The sequence below is a fragment of the Myxine glutinosa genome, chromosome 3, assembly GCF_964187855.1.
Source record: "Myxine glutinosa chromosome 3, kmMyxGlut1.1, whole genome shotgun sequence".
Taxonomy (NCBI): domain Eukaryota; kingdom Metazoa; phylum Chordata; class Myxini; order Myxiniformes; family Myxinidae; genus Myxine; species Myxine glutinosa.
The window spans coordinates 156,238,262-156,262,851 of NC_136263.1; positions in this window are offsets into that span (position 1 = coordinate 156,238,262).

Below are 24,590 nucleotides of genomic sequence, written 5' to 3' on the forward strand. Positions count from 1 at the left end.
CTCACCACCACGTAATTCAAAACACCTCACCACGATGTAATTCAAAACACCTCACCACCACCTGATTCAAAACACCTCACCACAACGTTATTAAAAACACTTCACAACCAGGGAAACATACCAAATGCATACCAAAAGTTTGAGGGAGTAGTTCAGTGACAACACAGCCACTGCCCAGATAGGCAAATACATAGATAGATGACTGCACCTGGGTTGCTATTTTGTCATGGTTTTCATCAATCATAACACAAACAATTATATTGCACAAATGCATTTGTGATATATGTGATATTACAATTTATAAACAATTGAAGTTGAAGATTTAAGTAAAAAAAAAAAAATTTAAATAGATTTTCAAAAGAAAATGTACATTTTTTTTCTTCAAAAAATTTCAAAAATAAAATACCCTTAGGACATACCCACGGGAGAGGTAGGAGCATACCAGAAGTTTGGTACAATTTCACAGAAGTTTGAGGAAGTAGTTCAGTGACAAGACAAGACAAGACAAGACAGACACTGCACAGATATATATATATATATATATATATATATATATATATATATATATATATACTGTATATATATATATATACTAGCTTGGCTCGGCTCGCTGCGCTCGCCTCACCACGCGTCGTTACTGAGGAACGGGCTTATTTTAGCTGAGTATAATGACTGTACCTGAGTTGCTGTGATGTCATGATTTACACCAATCATAATACAAACAATTATTTTGCACAAATGTATTTGTTGTGTTTGTGATATTACATTTTTATAGGCTATTTAGGTTGAAGATTTAGGTTGAATGTGTTTTTTTCAAGAAAGAACTCCTCAGCACATACCTCGGGGAGGGGTAGGTGCAGACTGGAAGTTTGGGACGATTACATCTCACCACCACATAATTCAAAACACCTCACCACCAAGTAATTCAAAACACCTCACCCCCACATAATTCAAAACACCTCACCACCAAGTAATTTAAAACACCTCACCACCAAGTAATTCAAAACACCTCACCGCCACATAATTCAAAACACCTCACCACCAAGTAATTTAAAACACCTCACCACCAAGTAATTTAAAACACCTCGCAGCCATAAAACACGTAATAAAAACACCTCACCACCACGAAATTTAAAAACCTCACCACCAAGTAATTTAAAACACCTCACAGCCATAAAACACGTAATAAAAACACCTCACAGCCAGGAAATTAAAAACACCTCACCACCACGTAATTCAAAACACCTCACCACCATGTGATTCAAAACAACCACAACGTTATTAAAAACACCACAACCACGGAAACAAAAGTTTGAGGAAGTCGTTAAGTGACAACACAGACACTGCCCAGATGTGTAGATGTGTAGATAAATGACTGTACCCGAGTTGCCGTTTTGTCATGGTTTAAACCAATCATAATTCAAACAATTATTTTGCACAAATGTATTTGTAATATACGTGATATCACATTTTATAAACAATTGAAGTTGAAAAAAAAATTGCCCGAAAAAATACCCCAAAAAAAATTCAATAAATTGGGAAATTTTTCAAAAAAAAATACTCTTAGGACATACCGACGGGAGAGATATGTACATACCAGAAGTTTGGTACGATTTCACAGAAGTTTGAGAAAGTAGTTCAGTGACAAGGCAAGACGAGACAAGACGGACACTGCACAGATATATATATATACAAGATAAGACAGACACTGCACAGATATATATATATAGATAGATAACTAGCTTGGCTCGGCTCACTTCGCTCGCCTCACCATGCGTCGTTACTGAGGAGCGGGCTTTTTTTAGCTGAGGATAATGACTGTACCTGAGTTGTTGTGTTGTGTTGTACCTCACCACCGAGTAATTCAAAACACCTCACCACCACGAAATTGAAAACACCTCACAGCCACGAAACACGTAATTATGAACACCTCACCACCACGAAATTAAAAACACCTCACAGCCACGAAATTAAAAACACCTCTGGAAGAAACATTGCTTCCATTTGTTCGTGCAGCCTTTCGAGGAAACTTTGTCTTCCAAGATGACAATGCACGGCCTCATCGTTCTCGCATGATCCAACACTTTCTTGCTGACCGTGGTGTAGATCATATGGAGTGGCCTGCCATGTCCCCGGATATGAATCCGATAGAGAACTTGTGGGCAGAATTAACGCGTCAAGTCGACCACTTGGACCAGCAGCCGACCTCTGTGCGTGAATTGCAGCAGGCTATTGTAACTGCATGGCAAGCGATTCCTGTCCAAACCTTGGCAAATCTCGTGAACAGCATGCCTCAACGTGTACGTGCTCTCTTGAATGCTCGTGGGGGTTACACGAAGTACTGAACTGTAATTTTACTGTCCGTAATCCCAGTCGTAATTTAACTTTTGTTTTTGTTAAAAAAATTTTTGGCTGATGTGCAAAATAAAGAGATACTTCTGGAAAACGTACAGAAGTTTAACACAGTACTGTCCGTGAATTGAGTTCGATATCAGTTTGCATCACTTTCAAGGATCAATTTATTTGCTTCGAAATGTCAAATGTGGTTTTTGTTTCTTTTAAAGGTCTAATTAACAAAATCTAGAATAATTTCAACATAATTCCAATGAACTTTTGGTTCTAAGTCATCTTGAAAAGTAAGTTCACCCCCACAAAAAAAATATTCCATATTAAATGCCAAGTCTGTATATATGACATTGTTCCTCAACTTTGAATGCTATTCTTCGATGCTTGTTTGTTTGCACCTTTTTGTCTGATCTGCTTTCATTTAGGATGTTATTTAATTTCATTAGGATCTCGGAGCGATGTTATCTTCTATATAATAGCGAATTAAATGTTGTTTGTTTGTCACTTTCTTTTAAAACTTTTAAGCAGTCATTTTCTCACAATTTATAACTTGTAAACACACGAGCCACCACCTATCACGGGGTAAGGGTGGGAGTCTGGAGGGAGAGAGGTGGGGTTGGAGGAGGGAGGGCAATGGGTGGGGTGAAGTTGGAGGGGTCGGATGAGGGAGGGGGGGAGGTGGGAGGAGAAATCCAGTGTTGCCTGGAAACACCAGGTACCTTTTCGAGTGTAGAATATGTCATAGGTCACATGGTATGGGCTGAAACCTCTTCATAACCTGGCTGAAACCCCTTAGTAACCCGGCCAATACCCCTTCATAACCTGGCTGAAACCTCTGAATAACCTGGCTGAAACCTCTTGATAACCTGGCTGAAACCTCTTAATAACCTGGCTGAAACCTCTTAATAACCTGGCTGAAACATCTTGATAACCTGGCTGAAACCTCTTAATAACCTGGCTGAAACCTCTTAATAACCTGGCTGAAACCTCTTAATAACCTGGCTGAAACCTCTTAATAACCTGGCTGAAACCTCTTAATAACCTGGCTGAAACCTCTTAATAACCTGGCTGAAAGCTCTTAATAACCTGGATGAAACCTCTTTATAACCTGGATGAAACCTCTTAATAACCTGGCTGAGACCTCTTGATAACCTGGCTGAAACCTCTTAATAACCTGGCTGAAACCTCTTAATAACCTGGCTGAAACCTCTTAATAACCTGGCTGAAACCTCTTAATAACCTGGCTGAGACCTCTTAATAACCTGGCTGAAACCCCTCAAACCTTTCTTGACCATTACACGTAACCAAGATCTCTCGAGATCTCGCGATATCTTGTCGGGGCGGTCACGGTTTTTCGAAGCTGTTCCACGATCTTCACGCAAGTTAAGTAATTGTCACATTTGTATTTTTGTCGAAACTGTATTTATCTTATGCGTGTCCCTCGGAAGATTAATCGGTGTTAATCTTTCATAACTGTAAAAAATAGTCGAGTATTTCGCGCCACGCGGCCTAGTTGTTGAAGCTTCCGATCTTGTGGCCTGGTTCTCTCCGGTCATCCAAAGCGGTTATTTTTTCATTCGTGTGTTTGTCAAATTTCAACTCGTTATTTTATCGTCCATGCGTTATTGTTTGTTTATAGTTACTTTTGGTTTGAATTTCCTGTAACTCGTAATTAATTAATCGTGTTCTGCTCCGCGTGTGCAGCCTTGTACCCCCATCGGTGTTTGTTTACTTAAGGTCCCTACATCATGTTTTGCTTGGCCCTTACTTTTTTCCCTTCTACCCCGAAGATAATACTCTTTGTCTAACGTTTTAAATACGTTTATTTAAAATACCCCCACCCCCCCAAAAAAAAACAAACAAAAAAAAAAAACATTTATTTTCCTTTCTCCACGTTGCTTTCTCTCATCCTGTACTTTCTGTCCAGGTGTACTGTTCGCCCCGCCCCCATTATCTCCTTGCCATCCACCTTTTGCCCTGTCCACGTGACTCGTGGTGGTCCCTCTCGGCTCTCCCCCCGTTGGTACTTTGTGCATATAAGATTGTTTACGGTTCTGTTTGAATATTATTTAAATATGTTTAACCTTTCCCCTTCAGTGTTTTATTCAGTGGTATATTACAACACGCTGTTTTTCTTCCTATTTAAAAGGCTTTTTTCAAATTCCTCCCCATCTCATTCCACGTCAAAAAAAAGAAATTCAATCTCTTATACGTCTCCCTCACTACATGGTCTAAATTCACTTTCATTCCACCCCTCCTCCATCGTTCTGAATCGGATTGCTAACTTGAAAATCACAACAAACCCAATTTGTTATCAATGTTCGTCTTTCATGAATCACCCACTTTCGAAACTCCCCTCTTTACTTGCCCCGCGCCTCCAAATCCCCCCCCCCCCCTTGCACCTACACTCCTAAACTCCCCCCTTGCCCCTCCACTCCTAAACTCCCCCCTTGCCCCTCCACTCCTGAACTCCCTCCTTGCCCTTCCCCTCCTAAACTCCCCCCTTGCCCCTCCCCTCAAAATCCCCCCCTTGCCCCTCCCCTCCTAAACTCCCCCCTCACTCCTCCCTTTCAAATCTCCCCCCATACCATTCCTCTCCAATTCTCCCTCCTCCCCCCTCCTCCTCAAAGCTGCCTCCTCCCCACTTCATCTCCCTTCTATCTCATACCTCCACCCCCCCCAACCTTCTACCTTCCTCTGCCCCCCCTCAAACAACCCCTCACTGTGCCTCATCCCTTCACCATCAAACCTTTCATCCTCCTCATCCTTCCCTTTCTTGGAACTCTTCTGTAATCTCTGACACACTATCAACTGCTCTTCCTACCTCCCCTCTCATCCTTCATCTTACCCTGCTCCTCCCCTGTCCTGTCCTGTCCTGTACCCGATGCTCCCCCTCTCTCTTCATTAACGGTATGGACCTCAAACATCCGGGGCCTTCGCTCAAACATGACTGATCTCTCCATACAGGTTGCTTCTGACAATCCAGACTTGATCTGCTTAACAGAGACTTTCCTCCTTCAAGATGTCTCTGAATCCTTAATATCTCTTCCTGGTTAATATCTTAATATCTCTTACAGAGAACCTCGTCCTGGTGGTGGGGTGGCTATCTTTATCAAAAACTCTCTTCCTCACTCTCCTTGCACTGCCCTCTCTCCTCCTCACCCCCAGGAGTACCTCTGGCTACGGCTTCCTCTCCGCTCCCACCTTTTGTTCATATGTGTTCTGTACCGTGCTCCAAACAGTGACGACTCCATTTACATTTCACTGTCTGACGACATGGACCAACTTCTATCCACTCATCCCAACTCTCTCTTCCTCATATGTGGTGACTTCAACTGTCATCATGCCAGCTGGTTGGGTGTGGGTTCCTCTCTCACCAGTCATGGCACCTCAGCAAAGGACTTCTGTGACTCACTGGGATTGACACAATCTGTCAATTTCCCGACCCGGTTCTCAGCCAATGGAGTATCTTCTCTTCTCGACTTGGTTATGACAAACTTCCCTGCTAATGTCTGCTGCTCTTCCTCTGCTCCAATCGGTTCTCCTGATCATGTGCTTGTCAAAGTGGACATCTCTCTGGCCATTCTCAGAGAGCCTCCTCAGCATCGACGAGTCTGGCATTTCACTCAGGCCGACTGGGATGGTCTTCAAGCAGTCATCAATCGTCTGGATTGGTCTCCCATCTACACTGCCTCTGACATCAATTCTTCATGGGAATTCTTCCAAAGCAAACTGCTCTCTCTCATGCACAGATTTATCCCATCTCGTCTTCAGTTGTCTCACCCTTCCTCCTGTCCATGGCACACTGAATCTTGTGGTGAGGCAGTTGCCCTGAAACAACTTGCCTTTGCCTCTTGGAAGGCTAATCCAACTGAAGGCAATCTCAGTTCCTTCCACCAAGCTCGGAACAAGTGTGTGTCTACCCTCAGGAGTGCCAGGAATCACTATCTCTCCACACTCAAGCATGAACTCTCAAACCTGTCTCCTTCCTCCAAATCCTGGTGGCGTCTGGTCAAATCCGTTTCTGGTGTTTGTTCCCCCTCCATCCCCTCCCTTACCTCAAATGGCCACACAGTTGACATCGCACGTGACAAAGCCGAATGCCTCAACTCTGTGTTTGCCTCAAAATCTTTAGTCCCAAACCCATCTCTCTCTGTTCCCACCTTTCCCAGTCGAACCCAACTGGTCCTGGACTCTGTGTCCTTCTCTCCTGACAAGGTGGAGGAGTTTTTGTCTTACCTCGACTCTGATTCTGCAACTGGACCAGACGGCATCAGCCCACATGTCCTAAAATCCTGCTCTGCTGCTCTATCTCACCCACTCTCTGTTCTTTTCACCCTCTCTTTTGCTCAAGGTCATCTGCCAGCATCCTGGAAATCAGCAAACATTACCGCTTTACACAAAAAAGGTGCAAAAACAGATCCTTGCAACTACAGACCAATCAGTCTGCTCCCAATTATCAGCAAAGTCATGGAATCCATCATTGCTTCGGATATGAAATCTTTCCTCTTCTCCAATGGCTTGATCTCTGATCATCAATTTGGTTTCAGACCAGGTCACTCTACTCTGGACATGCTGCTTCTGCTGTCTCAACAATGGATGGAGGTCCTCAATGCCAAACAGGAAATCAGAGCTGTCTCCCTTGACATATCACGTGCCTTCGATACGGTCTGGCACCCAGCTCTGCTCACCAAACTCTCCTCCTACGGTATCCATGGAAATCTCTATGCATGGCTTGCGGACTTCCTCTCTGGTCGTAGTCAACGTGTGGCCCTGAATGGATTTCTCTCATCTCCCCTTCCTGTTCAGGCTGGAGTTCCCCAAGGCAGTGTTCTGGGCCCTGTGCTTTTTCTGGTCTTTATCAATGATCTCTCCGACTCTCTGGAAAATCCTCTCTATCTCTTTGCTGATGACTCCACTCTCTGCCGCTCCATTCCTCTTCCCTCAGATCGGCAGTGTGCAGCCTCCTCACTCTCTGAAGACTTGGACAAAATCACAGAATGGTCAAACAAGTGGAACATGTCTTTCAATCCTGACAAATCTCACACTCTTTCTATGTCTCTCCGAAAAGATCGACTGGACAACCCTCCCATCTACTTTCTCAACAATCCTCTCCAAGAAGTTCTGTCGCTCAAGCTTTTGGGTCTCACTATCTGCCTGATCTTTCTTGGGGAAAACCCCATTTCCAAGCTGGCCTCCAAAGCCAGTCCCCGACTGGGCATCCTCCGTCGTGCGAAGTCCTTCTTCGGCACACCTGAGCTCCTCACCACATACAAGGCTTTCATCCGCAGCTCAATGGAATACTGTTCTCCCCTATGGGCCTGTGCTCCTGCCTCACACCTAGGTCGGCTTCACGCTGTTGAAACCAAAGCTTTCAGAATTATTGGAATCTCTCACGATGAAGCTATCTCTGAGGGCCTTTCACTCACTCACCGCAGGCAGCTAGGTGGTCTTTCTGTCTTCTACCGACTCCTCTCTGGCCTTGCACCCACAGCTCTCTCTGTGCTCTGTCCCGCAAATATTCCTACAGGTCGCACAAGATCTGCCAGCAACCCTCTGATGGTTAAACTGCCGAAATCGCGGCTCTCTGTTCACCTTCACTCTTTCATTCCTGTTTTCTCCCGCCTCTGGAACAAACTCCCTCACTCCCTTCAATCCCACTCCTCCCTCCAGGTGTTTAAAACAGCTGTTCACCACCATCTCTTATCTTCCCCCATCCAAAACCTTGATCTTTTCTACCCCCGCTAATTCACCCCAGATCCACCCTGTTTGAAATTCCAACTTCTTTCCTGGAAGTCCTGGCAGGGTCCATATGTTTTATACCTCTCCCACCCCCCCTCCCGTTCCCATGCCCCCCTCCAAAGCCCTCTCCCTCTCACAGATCTCTCGATGTCTCCATGTCTCTCGGTCCCTGCTCTCAAATGTTGTGTTTGTGTCCTTCCCCCTCTCTCCTCATCTTGTCTACCGCTCCCGATGTTATATGTTTTATGTGTCGGTTTGTCTTTCTGTGTGATTAATGTTCGTTCTTTCACGAGCCTCGATCTTGTATACAAAAAAAAAAAAAAAAAAAAAACCTGTTTAACACCGATGACAAGGCTCAGTGGTGATAGTTTTGGGAATGTACTATGGAGCCCAACAGCCAACCCATCTCTAACCCGACAAATCAACCCCCCCCCCCCCATCTCCCCTTCCCCCATCACTCCCCCCCACCCAGGTTTTGAGCTGAGAAGGAAGCAGTAGTGCAAGTACCATCTCAATTAGCACTTTGCAGACTCGTACAGCTTACCATATTAACAAATGGAAACTGAGAGAGAGACCTGCCTGCACTTGTGGCAATTCTGTTTAGAAATTCACACATGTGGTGGAGGAATGCACACAGAGGCAGTTTCAAAGAAATACAGTACACAACGTTCATTAAATGGCTCTTAAGCTTGGCTTTAGAGTTGAATTTGAGTCACTTTAGTCCAGATGCCAAACGGGCATTTCAAGGCAAAACGTGCTTGAGCGTCATTATGAAGTTTTTTGGTTGATTCAGCATCTCTGACCTATCCTGAAGCATAATCAGCCGGGTGCCAGACTGGCACCCTTGAGGAATTTTTCTTAGAGGCGAAAAACAAAATGGCCGCCACGACTTTCCGATAAATTCTGTTTTTGCCAATATCTTCACTTCTAATGCACTTATAAACACAATTTTGGTGTCTACTTCTATGTTTTCATTGTCAAGGAATCCGATAATGATAAGATTAAAGGTGTATATATTAATCCTGTATCATATTTTCAAGATGGCCACCATTTCCAGATATAAAAAGGCTATTTTGCAGTTCCATTGATAACTTCTAGTTAGAAATTGAATTTGATGAACCTTCAAATATTAATACAATAACAGTCACAACCAAATATGTATTTATGACAGCTGAAGTAACTTATTTGCAATTATTAATGCATTGGTTATTATATTGGATTGTGCATTTTACACCAATATATTTGGATACATGTGGACAGTTGACAATGACCATGGATTTTGTCTAGTAAAACTTGCGTTGTAAATAAACATAACAATTCAAACAAAAAGTGGACAAAACAAGTACATGATTTTGAAATTTACTTTTATTTTCAGACTGACAAATAATAACTTTGTTTGGAGCAACATGCATCCTTATTAATGTTTTACACAATGTTCAATCTTCATCATCTTCGTGAGATGGGATGATATGCAAGCTCAGCGCCCATCTTGAGACAGCTGATGGCTTCAGAGTGAGTCCTGTGAGTCCACCAGACTCATTGCCATATCTCATAAATGTTGACTCTATAAACATGTCCGACCATATGGCGTTTCATATGCCTGGGTTGTGACGCATGACATGTTTACCATTCATGAACTCTTTAAGAAGATCGTTTGGAAGATGCTCCATGGATCGTAGATATTACAGACCATACTGGGCATAATTCCAATGGCTGGAGGCAAAGAAGTAGGGATTCATCTCTGCAACTGCCCACAGATGAAGAGGCCAGTCGGCTTCTCGCTCAGCTCTTACAAACACCATCATCAGGAGTACTGGCTTGATCAGGTTATCAATCCACAGCTTTGCTGTTCTGCTCTGGCTTGCTTTGACATTGAGGATGGAGAGCAATTGCTTGTAATCATCTGTAGCTACAACGATTGATCTCAGGAGTTCCTCAACTACCATGCGCAAATTGCGCAAGGCTCTCACGTTTTGGGGAAACATTTTGCCCGTGAGCATCTTTGGGACACCACCAAAGGTTGTTTGCATGATTTCAGTCAATCCTGTGTTGCTCATAAGAGTTCCCACAGCTCCAACGAAACTCATTAGGAAGTGCATTCCTCCTAATCGTGGCACAACGTTTTTGAACAATTGTGGATAAACCCATGTGACATTCACAGCAACTCGATATAGTTGTTGGTCATTTTCTAAAAACTGTAATTTCTTGTCCACATTTGTTGGTGAGACGCTGAGCTTCTAACATGGCAGACATTATTGTGTCCGGATCGGAAGGGGTCATGTCTATCAATGGTGTGTATATGGCGGTCGTGGCAGGTTTGGCAAACTGTCCCTGGTTTCGTGCAACACGAACGTTGAACCCATTATACTCAGGGGCGCAACCAGGATTGTCAATTACCTCTCATAAGAATTGATGATCGATGTCATGTGCCCTTGCGAGAGACTCTGCCTGAGAAGCTAGCAATTTCAATGTTGGCACTTTGCGGTTGCAACAGTACTCTGGCATGTCAGGCTGTTTTGGTCCATTATACTGGTGGACACTTATTGGTGGTACAATTTGTTCCTTCATCTCACCTTTAGAGATGCGTCTGATAACTGGAACTGTTGGAGGATGCTCTTCAATTTCTGGCGTGACATTTTCAGTCATTTGGGTCAAAAGGAGGGCAAGAACATGAGTGGAACGAAGTCCATTCGGGGAAGACACATTAGCATCATAATATTGTCTGCTGCTGTTTGGATTAAGCCACTTTTGCTGTTAAACAATCCTCTCAGCTCTTCTTTGTTTGATGAAGCATGTGCAGCTGATGCCTTTCTCCACGCATGGCTGGCGGACTTCCTCTCTGGTCGTAGTCAACGTGTGGCCCTGAATGGGTTTCTCTCATCTCCTCTTCCTGTTCAGGCTGGAGTTCCCCAAGGTAGTGTTCTGGGCCCTGTGCTTTTTCTGGTCTTCAATAATGATCTCTCTGACTCTCTTGAAAATCCTCTCTATCTCTTTGCTGACGACTCTACTCTCTGTCGCTCCATTCCTCATCCCTCAGATCGGCAGTCTGCAGCCTCCTCACTCTCTGCAGACCTGGACAAAATCACAGACTGGTCAAACAAGTGGAACATGTCTTTCAATCCTGACAAATCTCACACTCTTACAATGTCTCTCCGAAAGGACCGACTGGACAACCCTCCCATCTACTTTCTCAACAATCCTCTCCAAGAAGTTCTGTCGCTCAAGCTTTTGGGTCTCACTATCTGCCATGATCTTTCTTGGGAAAACCACATTTCCAAGCTGGCCTCCAAAGCCAGTCGCCGACTGGGCATCCTCCGTCGTGCGAAGTCCTTCCTTGGCACACCTGAGCTCCTCACCACATACAAGGCTTTCATCCGCAGCTCAATGGAATACTGTTCCCCCCTCTGGGCTGGTGCTCCTGCCTCATACCTTGCTCGGCTTCACGCTGTTGAGGCCAAAGCTTTCAGAATCATTGGAATCTCCTGCGATGTAGTCAACGCCGAGGGCCTTTCACTCACTCACCGCAGGCAGGTTGGTGGTCTTTCTGTCTTCTACCGACTCCTCTCCGGCCTTGCTCCCCCTGCTCTCTCTGTGCTCTGTCCCCCCAATATTCCTTCAGGTCGCACAAGATCTGCCTGCAACCCTCTTATGGTTAAACTGCCAAAGTCTAGGCTCTCTGCTCACCTTCACTCTTTCATTCCCCTTTTCTCCCGCCTCTGGAACAAACTCCCCCACTCCCTTCAATCCCACTCCTCCCTCCAGGTCTTTAAAACAGCTGTTCACCACCATCTCTTATCGTCCCCCATCGAAAACCTTGATCTTTTCTACCCCCGGTAATTCACCCCAGAGTCCTTGCAGTGTTCATATGTTTTAATCCTCTCCCACCTCCCCCCAAGTCCTCCCGATGTCCCTGCTCTCAAATGTTGTGTTTGTGTCCTTCCCCCTCTTCCCCCTCTCTTTTGTGTCCTTCCCCCTCTCTCCCCATCTTGTCTGCCGCTCCCCTTGTTTTTTGTGTTTTGTGTGTCGGTTTGTCTTTTTGTGTGATTAATGTTAGCTCTTTCACGAGCCTCGATCTTGTATACAAAAAAAACAAAAAAAAAACAACCTGTTTAACACCGATGACAAGGCTCAGTGGTGATAGTTTTGGGAATGTACTATGGAGCCCAACAGCCAACCCATCTCTAACCCGACAAATCAACCCCCCCCCCCCATCTCCCCTTCCCCCATCACTCCCCCCCACCCAGGTTTTGAGCTGAGAAGGAAGCAGTAGTGCAAGTACCATCTCAATTAGCACTTTGCAGACTCGTACAGCTTACCATATTAACAAATGGAAACTGAGAGAGAGACCTGCCTGCACTTGTGGCAATTCTGTTTAGAAATTCACACATGTGGTGGAGGAATGCACACAGAGGCAGTTTCAAAGAAATACAGTACACAACGTTCATTAAATGGCGCTTAAGCTTGGCTTTAGAGTTGAATTTGAGTCACTTTAGTCCAGATGCCAAACGGGCATTTCAAGGCAAAACGTGCTTGAGCGTCATTATGAAGTTTTTTGGTTGATTCAGAATCTCTGACCTATCCTGAAGCATAATCAGCCGGGTGCCAGACTGGCACCCTTGAGGAATTTTTCTTAGAGGCGAAAAACAAAATGGCCGCCACGACTTTCCGATAAATTCTGTTTTTGCCAATATCTTCACTTCTAATGCACTTATAAACACAATTTTGGTGTCTACTTCTATGTTTTCATTGTCAAGGAATCCGATAATGATAAGATTAAAGGTGTATATATTAATCCTGTATCATATTTTCAAGATGGCCACCATTTCCAGATATAAAAAGGCTATTTTGCAGTTCCATTGATAACTTCTAGTTAGAAATTGAATTTGATGAACCTTCAAATATTAATACAATAACAGTCACAACCAAATATGTATTTATGACAGCTGAAGTAACTTATTTGCAATTATTAATGCATTGGTTATTATATTGGATTGTGCATTTTACACCAATATATTTGGATACATGTGGACAGTTGACAATGACCATGGATTTTGTCTAGTAAAACTTGCGTTGTAAATAAACATAACAATTCAAACAAAAAGTGGACAAAACAAGTACATGATTTTGAAATTTACTTTTATTTTCAGACTGACAAATAATAACTTTGTTTGGAGCAACATGCATCCTTATTAATGTTTTACACAATGTTCAATCTTCATCATCTTCGTGAGATGGGATGATATGCAAGCTCAGCGCCCATCTTGAGACAGCTGATGGCTTCAGAGTGAGTCCTGTGAGTCCACCAGACTCATTGCCATATCTCATAAATGTTGACTCTATAAACATGTCCGACCATATGGCGTTTCATATGCCTGGGTTGTGACGCATGACATGTTTACCATTCATGAACTCTTTAAGAAGATCGTTTGGAAGATGCTCCATGGATCGTAGATATTACAGACCATACTGGGCATAATTCCAATGGCTGGAGGCAAAGAAGTAGGGATTCATCTCTGCAACTGCCCACAGATGAAGAGGCCAGTCGGCTTCTCGCTCAGCTCTTACAAACACCATCATCAGGAGTACTGGCTTGATCAGGTTATCAATCCACAGCTTTGCTGTTCTGCTCTGGCTTGCTTTGACATTGAGGATGGAGAGCAATTGCTTGTAATCATCTGTAGCTACAACGATTGATCTCAGGAGTTCCTCAACTACCATGCGCAAATTGCGCAAGGCTCTCACGTTTTGGGGAAACATTTTGCCCGTGAGCATCTTTGGGACACCACCAAAGGTTGTTTGCATGATTTCAGTCAATCCTGTGTTGCTCATAAGAGTTCCCACAGCTCCAACGAAACTCATTAGGAAGTGCATTCCTCCTAATCGTGGCACAACGTTTTTGAACAATTGTGGATAAACCCATGTGACATTCACAGCAACTCGATATAGTTGTTGGTCATTTTCTAAAAACTGTAATTTCTTGTCCACATTTGTTGGTGAGACGCTGAGCTTCTAACATGGCAGACATTATTGTGTCCGGATCGGAAGGGGTCATGTCTATCAATGGTGTGTATATGGCGGTCGTGGCAGGTTTGGCAAACTGTCCCTGGTTTCGTGCAACACGAACGTTGAACCCATTATACTCAGGGGCGCAACCAGGATTGTCAATTACCTCTCATAAGAATTGATGATCGATGTCATGTGCCCTTGCGAGAGACTCTGCCTGAGAAGCTAGCAATTTCAATGTTGGCACTTTGCGGTTGCAACAGTACTCTGGCATGTCAGGCTGTTTTGGTCCATTATACTGGTGGACACTTATTGGTGGTACAATTTGTTCCTTCATCTCACCTTTAGAGATGCGTCTGATAACTGGAACTGTTGGAGGATGCTCTTCAATTTCTGGCGTGACATTTTCAGTCATTTGGGTCAAAAGGAGGGCAAGAACATGAGTGGAACGAAGTCCATTCGGGGAAGACACATTAGCATCATAATATTGTCTGCTGCTGTTTGGATTAAGCCACTTTTGCTGTTAAACAATCCTCTCAGCTCTTCTTTGTTTGATGAAGCATGTGCAGCTGATGCCTTTCTCCACGCATGGCTGGCGGACTTCCTCTCTGGTCGTAGTCAACGTGTGGCCCTGAATGGGTTTCTCTCATCTCCTCTTCCTGTTCAGGCTGGAGTTCCCCAAGGTAGTGTTCTGGGCCCTGTGCTTTTTCTGGTCTTCAATAATGATCTCTCTGACTCTCTTGAAAATCCTCTCTATCTCTTTGCTGACGACTCTACTCTCTGTCGCTCCATTCCTCATCCCTCAGATCGGCAGTCTGCAGCCTCCTCACTCTCTGCAGACCTGGACAAAATCACAGACTGGTCAAACAAGTGGAACATGTCTTTCAATCCTGACAAATCTCACACTCTTACAATGTCTCTCCGAAAGGACCGACTGGACAACCCTCCCATCTACTTTCTCAACAATCCTCTCCAAGAAGTTCTGTCGCTCAAGCTTTTGGGTCTCACTATCTGCCATGATCTTTCTTGGGAAAACCACATTTCCAAGCTGGCCTCCAAAGCCAGTCGCCGACTGGGCATCCTCCGTCGTGCGAAGTCCTTCCTTGGCACACCTGAGCTCCTCACCACATACAAGGCTTTCATCCGCAGCTCAATGGAATACTGTTCCCCCCTCTGGGCTGGTGCTCCTGCCTCATACCTTGCTCGGCTTCACGCTGTTGAGGCCAAAGCTTTCAGAATCATTGGAATCTCCTGCGATGTAGTCAACGCCGAGGGCCTTTCACTCACTCACCGCAGGCAGGTTGGTGGTCTTTCTGTCTTCTACCGACTCCTCTCCGGCCTTGCTCCCCCTGCTCTCTCTGTGCTCTGTCCCCCCAATATTCCTTCAGGTCGCACAAGATCTGCCTGCAACCCTCTTATGGTTAAACTGCCAAAGTCTAGGCTCTCTGCTCACCTTCACTCTTTCATTCCCCTTTTCTCCCGCCTCTGGAACAAACTCCCCCACTCCCTTCAATCCCACTCCTCCCTCCAGGTCTTTAAAACAGCTGTTCACCACCATCTCTTATCGTCCCCCATCGAAAACCTTGATCTTTTCTACCCCCGGTAATTCACCCCAGAGTCCTTGCAGTGTTCATATGTTTTAATCCTCTCCCACCTCCCCCCAAGTCCTCCCGATGTCCCTGCTCTCAAATGTTGTGTTTGTGTCCTTCCCCCTCTTCCCCCTCTCTTTTGTGTCCTTCCCCCTCTCTCCCCATCTTGTCTGCCGCTCCCCTTGTTTTTTGTGTTTTGTGTGTCGGTTTGTCTTTTTGTGTGATTAATGTTAGCTCTTTCACGAGCCTCGATCTTGTATACAAAAAAAAAAAAAAAAAAACAACCTGTTTAACACCGATGACAAGGCTCAGTGGTGATAGTTTTGGGAATGTACTATGGAGCCCAACAGCCAACCCATCTCTAACCCGACAAATCAACCCCCCCCCCCCCATCTCCCCTTCCCCCATCACTCCCCCCCACCCAGGTTTTGAGCTGAGAAGGAAGCAGTAGTGCAAGTACCATCTCAATTAGCACTTTGCAGACTCGTACAGCTTACCATATTAACAAATGGAAACTGAGAGAGAGACCTGCCTGCACTTGTGGCAATTCTGTTTAGAAATTCACACATGTGGTGGAGGAATGCACACAGAGGCAGTTTCAAAGAAATACAGTACACAACGTTCATTAAATGGCGCTTAAGCTTGGCTTTAGAGTTGAATTTGAGTCACTTTAGTCCAGATGCCAAACGGGCATTTCAAGGCAAAACGTGCTTGAGCGTCATTATGAAGTTTTTTGGTTGATTCAGAATCTCTGACCTATCCTGAAGCATAATCAGCCGGGTGCCAGACTGGCACCCTTGAGGAATTTTTCTTAGAGGCGAAAAACAAAATGGCCGCCACGACTTTCCGATAAATTCTGTTTTTGCCAATATCTTCACTTCTAATGCACTTATAAACACAATTTTGGTGTCTACTTCTATGTTTTCATTGTCAAGGAATCCGATAATGATAAGATTAAAGGTGTATATATTAATCCTGTATCATATTTTCAAGATGGCCACCATTTCCAGATATAAAAAGGCTATTTTGCAGTTCCATTGATAACTTCTAGTTAGAAATTGAATTTGATGAACCTTCAAATATTAATACAATAACAGTCACAACCAAATATGTATTTATGACAGCTGAAGTAACTTATTTGCAATTATTAATGCATTGGTTATTATATTGGATTGTGCATTTTACACCAATATATTTGGATACATGTGGACAGTTGACAATGACCATGGATTTTGTCTAGTAAAACTTGCGTTGTAAATAAACATAACAATTCAAACAAAAAGTGGACAAAACAAGTACATGATTTTGAAATTTACTTTTATTTTCAGACTGACAAATAATAACTTTGTTTGGAGCAACATGCATCCTTATTAATGTTTTACACAATGTTCAATCTTCATCATCTTCGTGAGATGGGATGATATGCAAGCTCAGCGCCCATCTTGAGACAGCTGATGGCTTCAGAGTGAGTCCTGTGAGTCCACCAGACTCATTGCCATATCTCATAAATGTTGACTCTATAAACATGTCCGACCATATGGCGTTTCATATGCCTGGGTTGTGACGCATGACATGTTTACCATTCATGAACTCTTTAAGAAGATCGTTTGGAAGATGCTCCATGGATCGTAGATATTACAGACCATACTGGGCATAATTCCAATGGCTGGAGGCAAAGAAGTAGGGATTCATCTCTGCAACTGCCCACAGATGAAGAGGCCAGTCGGCTTCTCGCTCAGCTCTTACAAACACCATCATCAGGAGTACTGGCTTGATCAGGTTATCAATCCACAGCTTTGCTGTTCTGCTCTGGCTTGCTTTGACATTGAGGATGGAGAGCAATTGCTTGTAATCATCTGTAGCTACAACGATTGATCTCAGGAGTTCCTCAACTACCATGCGCAAATTGCGCAAGGCTCTCACGTTTTGGGGAAACATTTTGCCCGTGAGCATCTTTGGGACACCACCAAAGGTTGTTTGCATGATTTCAGTCAATCCTGTGTTGCTCATAAGAGTTCCCACAGCTCCAACGAAACTCATTAGGAAGTGCATTCCTCCTAATCGTGGCACAACGTTTTTGAACAATTGTGGATAAACCCATGTGACATTCACAGCAACTCGATATAGTTGTTGGTCATTTTCTAAAAACTGTAATTTCTTGTCCACATTTGTTGGTGAGACGCTGAGCTTCTAACATGGCAGACATTATTGTGTCCGGATCGGAAGGGGTCATGTCTATCAATGGTGTGTATATGGCGGTCGTGGCAGGTTTGGCAAACTGTCCCTGGTTTCGTGCAACACGAACGTTGAACCCATTATACTCAGGGGCGCAACCAGGATTGTCAATTACCTCTCATAAGAATTGATGATCGATGTCATGTGCCCTTGCGAGAGACTCTGCCTGAGAAGCTAGCAATTTCAATGTTGGCACTTTGCGGTTGCAACAGTACTCTGGCATGTCAGGCTGTTTTGGTCCATTATACTGGTGGACACTTATTGGTGGTACAATTTGTTCCTTCATCTCACCTTTAGAGATGCGTCTGATAACTGGAACTGTTGGAGGATGCTCTTCAATTTCTGGCGTGACATTTTCAGTCATTTGGGTCAAAAGGAGGGCAAGAACATGAGTGGAACGAAGTCCATTCGGGGAAGACACATTAGCATCATAATATTGTCTGCTGCTGTTTGGATTAAGCCACTTTTGCTGTTAAACAATCCTCTCAGCTCTTCTTTGTTTGATGAAGCATGTGCAGCTGATGCCTTTCTCCACGCATGGCTGGCGGACTTCCTCTCTGGTCGTAGTCAACGTGTGGCCCTGAATGGGTTTCTCTCATCTCCTCTTCCTGTTCAGGCTGGAGTTCCCCAAGGTAGTGTTCTGGGCCCTGTGCTTTTTCTGGTCTTCAATAATGATCTCTCTGACTCTCTTGAAAATCCTCTCTATCTCTTTGCTGACGACTCTACTCTCTGTCGCTCCATTCCTCATCCCTCAGATCGGCAGTCTGCAGCCTCCTCACTCTCTGCAGACCTGGACAAAATCACAGACTGGTCAAACAAGTGGAACATGTCTTTCAATCCTGACAAATCTCACACTCTTACAATGTCTCTCCGAAAGGACCGACTGGACAACCCTCCCATCTACTTTCTCAACAATCCTCTCCAAGAAGTTCTGTCGCTCAAGCTTTTGGGTCTCACTATCTGCCATGATCTTTCTTGGGAAAACCACATTTCCAAGCTGGCCTCCAAAGCCAGTCGCCGACTGGGCATCCTCCGTCGTGCGAAGTCCTTCCTTGGCACACCTGAGCTCCTCACCACATACAAGGCTTTCATCCGCAGCTCAATGGAATACTGTTCCCCCCTCTGGGCTGGTGCTCCTGCCTCATACCTTGCTCGGCTTCACGCTGTTGAGGCCAAAGCTTTCAGAATCATTGGAATCTCCTGCGATGTAGTCAACGCCGAGGGCCTTTCACTCACTCACCGCAGGCAGGTTGGTGGTCTTTCTGTCTTCTACCGACTCCTCTCCGGCCTTGCTCCCCCTGCTCTCTCTGTGCTCTGTCCCCCCAATATTCCTTCAGGTCGCACAAGATCTGCCTGCAACCCTCTTATGGTTAAACTGCCAAAGTCTAGGCTCTCTGCTCACCTTCACTCTTTCATTCCCCTTTTCTCCCGCCTCTGGAACAAACTCCCCCACTCCCTTCAATCCCACTCCTCCCTCCAGGTCTTTAAAACAGCTGTTCACCACCATCTCTTATCGTCCCCCATCGAAAACCTTGATCTTTTCTACCCCCGGTAATTCACCCCAGAGTCCTTGCAGTGTTCATATGTTTTAATCCTCTCCCACCTCCCCCCAAGTCCTCCCGATGTCCCTGCTCTCAAATGTTGTGTTTGTGTCCTTCCCCCTCTTCCCCCTCTCTTTTGTGTCCTTCCCCCTCTCTCCCCATCTTGTCTGCCGCTCCCCTTGTTTTTTGTGTTTTGTGTGTCGGTTTGTCTTTTTGTGTGATTAATGTTAGCTCTTTCACGAGCCTCGATCTTGTATACAAAAAAAAAAAAAAAAAAAAAAAATGCCAAAGGCGTGGCATTCATCTGTCAGCTGTTTTTCTCTGAGCAACACTCCAAGAGCGATCTGAAGACTTGTTGCCTTATTGGTGACACAACTTGTAACAATGTTTCCAATGAGAAGGGCTTGGTTGCTGTCAACTAATTTTGGTGATATTCCTGCTAAGAGATTTGCCAGGGTTGGGCTTACCACTTCTGCTGCAATCTCATTCGAAATAAGGGTTGAGTATGTATAGTCAGACTTCTTCAAATTTTTGGTTTCCTGAATGATACACTTCACAATGTGTTTCACATCTGGAGTTCCTTCATGTGTCCTCCACTGCTCTCAATATGTTTGGTGCATGTCCCTTGAAGACTAGTAGACTCGCGTACCCATTTCCTGACAACTTTATGAGTTCTGATCCAAAATGTGCTGTTACACTTTCGACAAGATGACGCCGTGACTGCTTATCACCACCAAATGAATTGTACATGTCTTGAAGCTCCACAGAATTCCAAAGTTTACACTTATCTTTTTCCATCTCCTCGACGATGTGCAAGAAGGCTGTGTCAACATCTGTAGATGTGCTTTTCTTTTTAGTGGCAGTTTGTATAGCTCTTGGTGACATGAAGGAATTATAGCAATCAAGATGATATTGGGCATCAGCAGCATGCAAGTCGGAGAATGCCCCCTGGACTCGGAGGAGGCGTACATCATCAGCTTGGATGTCATTGCGTTGGTCACAAACAGTCAGAATCCTTAGCTTAAATGGCACCTGCTTCTTTCCTCGATCGACTGTTCTACATTTTATCACTTTTCTCCATCGCTGTGGATTTCGAGGATCAAGCTGTTCACATTGATTGCCACAGAAGATACAGTGCTTTTTGAAATCAAATTCACATGTATGAGAACGTCGTGTTTTCTTTGGTGGAGGAGCTTCTTGCTTGTCTAACTTTTAATGCCTCTTTATGTGCTGTTCGGATGTATATGTGGATACACAGCTTTTGTGACACAGAATAGACTGAGAATCGATTATTTTTTCATGAAGCAAATCACCTCTACGTATACTACTTTTAATGATTTTTTCTATTCTAGGTCGACCAGCAGTTAGTAATGTCTTAGAAGCATTAGAGCAGTTAAAGAAACAGGATGTACTCTCTTCAGAAGAAGCCATGGTCTACAGTTGTCGCATCACCTAAAAAGAAAAGAAAGAATAGTTACTTTATGTATATGCAATCACTATTGAAATGATTATTTACAAAGTTAATGACAGCAACCTGAAACAAAAAGGAAAGAAATTGATCAGGCATCTAAGGTTGAGGCTGGTAGAGTTCTGGGGGACCTTGGGACCCGAAACTCATAATACAAAAACATATAAAAAGGCAAAATCGATGACTTTATCTGAATTTTATCGTTATCGGTGGATGCCATCTTCAAAGTATGATACATGTGTTTTATATACAACTTTAATTATATCATTATCGGAATCTTTGACCTTGGAAACATAATAAGTCACCAAAATTGTGTTTCTAAGTACATTAGAAGTGAAGATATTGCACAAAACAAAATTCATCAGAAATCAGTGGCGGCCATTTTGTTTTTTGCCTCTAAAAAAAAATCCTCAAGGGTGACAGTCTGGCACCCGCCTGATTCTGATTCAGGATAGCTCAGAGATAATGAATCAACAAAAAAACTTCATAATGACGCTACAACATGCTTTTTCACAATTCGGCTGGACTACTTTGGGGGTGGGAGGAGGTTACCTTGGGTACTACAGACATGTATGCAAAATTTGGTGTAGATCGTGAAAAAAATGTAAGTCGTCACACCCACCATCCTGAGAGAGGGGATTTATTTCAATCATTCACGATACCTATAATTACAGTGATGATCAATCAATCACTGTACCTATAATTACAGTGATGATCAATCAATCACTGTACCTATAATTACAGTGATTATCAATCATTCACTGTACCTATAATTACAATGATTATCAATCAATCACTGTACCTATAATTACAGTGATGATCAATCATTCACTGTACCTATAATTGCAGTGATGATCAATCATTCACTGTACCGATAATTGCAGTGATGATCAATCATTCACTGTACCGATAATTGCAGTGATGATCAATCATTCACTGTACCGATAATTGCAGTGATGATCAATCATTCACTGTACCTATAATTGCAGTGATGATCAATCATTCACTGTACCTATAATTACAGTGATGATCAATCATTCATTGTACCTATAATTACAGTGAAGATCAATCAATCACTGTACCTATAATTAGTGATTATCAATCATTCACTGTACCTATAATTGCAGTGATGATCAATCATTCACTGTACCTATAATTACCGTGATGATCAATCATTCACGATACCTATAATTACAGTGATGATCAATCAATCACTGTACCTATAATTACAGTGATGATCAATCAATCACTGTACCTATAATTACAGTGATTATCAATCATTCACTGTACCTAAAATTACAGTGATTATCAATCAATCACTGTACCTATAATTACAGTGATGATCAATCATTCACTGTACCTATAATTACAGTGATTATCAATCATTCACTGTACCTATAATTGCAGTGATGATCAATCATTCACTGTACCTATAATTGCAGTGATGATCAATCATTCACTGTACCTATAATTACAGTGATGATCAATCATTCACTGTACCTATAATTGCAGTGATGATCAATCATTCATTGTACCGATAATTGCAGTGATCAATCATTCACTGTACCAATAATTACAGTGATGATCAATCATTCACTGTACCTATAATTACAGTGATGATCAATCATTCACTGTACCTATAATTACAGTGATGATCAATCATTCACTGTACCTAATATTGCAGTGATGATCAATCATTCACTGTACCTATAATTATAGTGATGATCAATCATTCACTGTACCTAATATTGCAGTGATGATCAATCATTCTCTGTACGTACCTATAATTACAGTGATGATCAATCATTCTCTGTACCTATAATTGCAGTAATGATCAATCATTCACTGTACCTATAATTGCAGTGATGATCAATCGTTCACTGTACCAATAATTACAGTGATGATCAATCATTCACTGTACCTATAATTGCAGTGATGATCAATCATTCACTGTACCAATAATTACAGTGATGAATGATGATCAATCATTCACTGTACCTATAATTGCAGTGATGATCAATCATTCACTGCACCTATAATTGCAGTGATGATCAATCATTCACTGTACCTGTAATTGCAGTGATGATCAATCATTCACTGTACCTATAATTACAGTGATGATCAATCATTCACTGTACCTATAATTGCAGTGATGATCAATCATTCACTGTACCTGTAATTGCAGTGATGATCAATCATTCACTGTACCTATAATTACAGTGATGATCAATCATTCACTGTACCTATAATTGCAGTGATGATCAATCGTTCACTGTACCAATAATTACAGTGATGATCAATCATTCACTGTACCTATAATTGCAGTGATGATCAATCGTTCACTGTACCAATAATTACAGTGATGATCAATCATTCACTGTACCTATAATTGCAGTGATGATCAATCGTTCACTGTACCTATAATTGCAGTGATGATCAATCATTCACTGTACCTATAATTGCAGTGATGATCAATCGTTCACTGTACCAATAATTACAGTGATGATCAATCATTCACTGTTCCTATAATTGCAGTGATGATCAATCATTCACTGTACCAATAATTACAGTGATGATCAATCATTCACTGTACCTATAATTGCAGTGATGATCAATCATTCACTGTACCTATAATTGCAGTGATGATCAATCATTCACTGTACCTGTAATTGCAGTGATGATCAATCATTCACTGTACCTATAATTACAGTGATGATCAATCATTCACTGTACCTATAATTGCAGTGATGATCAATCATTCACTGTACCTGTAATTGCAGTGATGATCAATCATTCACTGTACCTATAATTGCAGTGATGATCAATCATTCACTGTACCTATAATTACAGTGATGATCAATCATTCACTGTACCTATAATTGCAGTGATGATCAATCATTCACTGTACCTGTAATTGCAGTGATGATCAATCATTCACTGTATCTATAATTGCAGTGATGATCAATCATTCACTGTGCCTATAATTGCAGTGATGATCAATCATTCACTGTACCTATAATTGCAGTGATGATCAATCATTCACTGTACCTATAATTGCAGTGATGATCAATCATTCACTGTACCTATAATTGCAGTGATGATCAATCATTCACTGTACCTATAATTGCAGTGATGATCAATCATTCACTGTACCAATAATTGCAGTGATGATCAATCATTCACTGTACCTATAATTGCAGTGATTATCAATCATTCACTGTACCTATAATTTCAGTGATGATCAATCATTCACTGTACCTATAATTGCAGTGATGATCAATCATTCACTGTACCAATAATTACAGTGATGATCAATCATTCACTGTACCTATAATTACAGTGATGATCAATCATTCACTGTACCTATAATTGCAGTGATGATCAATCATTCACTGTACCTATAATTGCAGTGAAGATCAATCATTCACTGTACCAATAATTACAGTGATGGTCAATCATTCACTGTACCTATAATTACAGTGATGATCAATCATTCACTGTGCCTATAATTGCAGTGATGATCAATCATTCACTGTACCTATAATTGCAGTGATGATCAATCATTCACTGTATCTATAATTGCAGTGATGATCAATCATTCACTGTACCTATAATTGCAGTGATGATCAATCATTCACTCTACCTATAATTGCAGTGATGATCAAT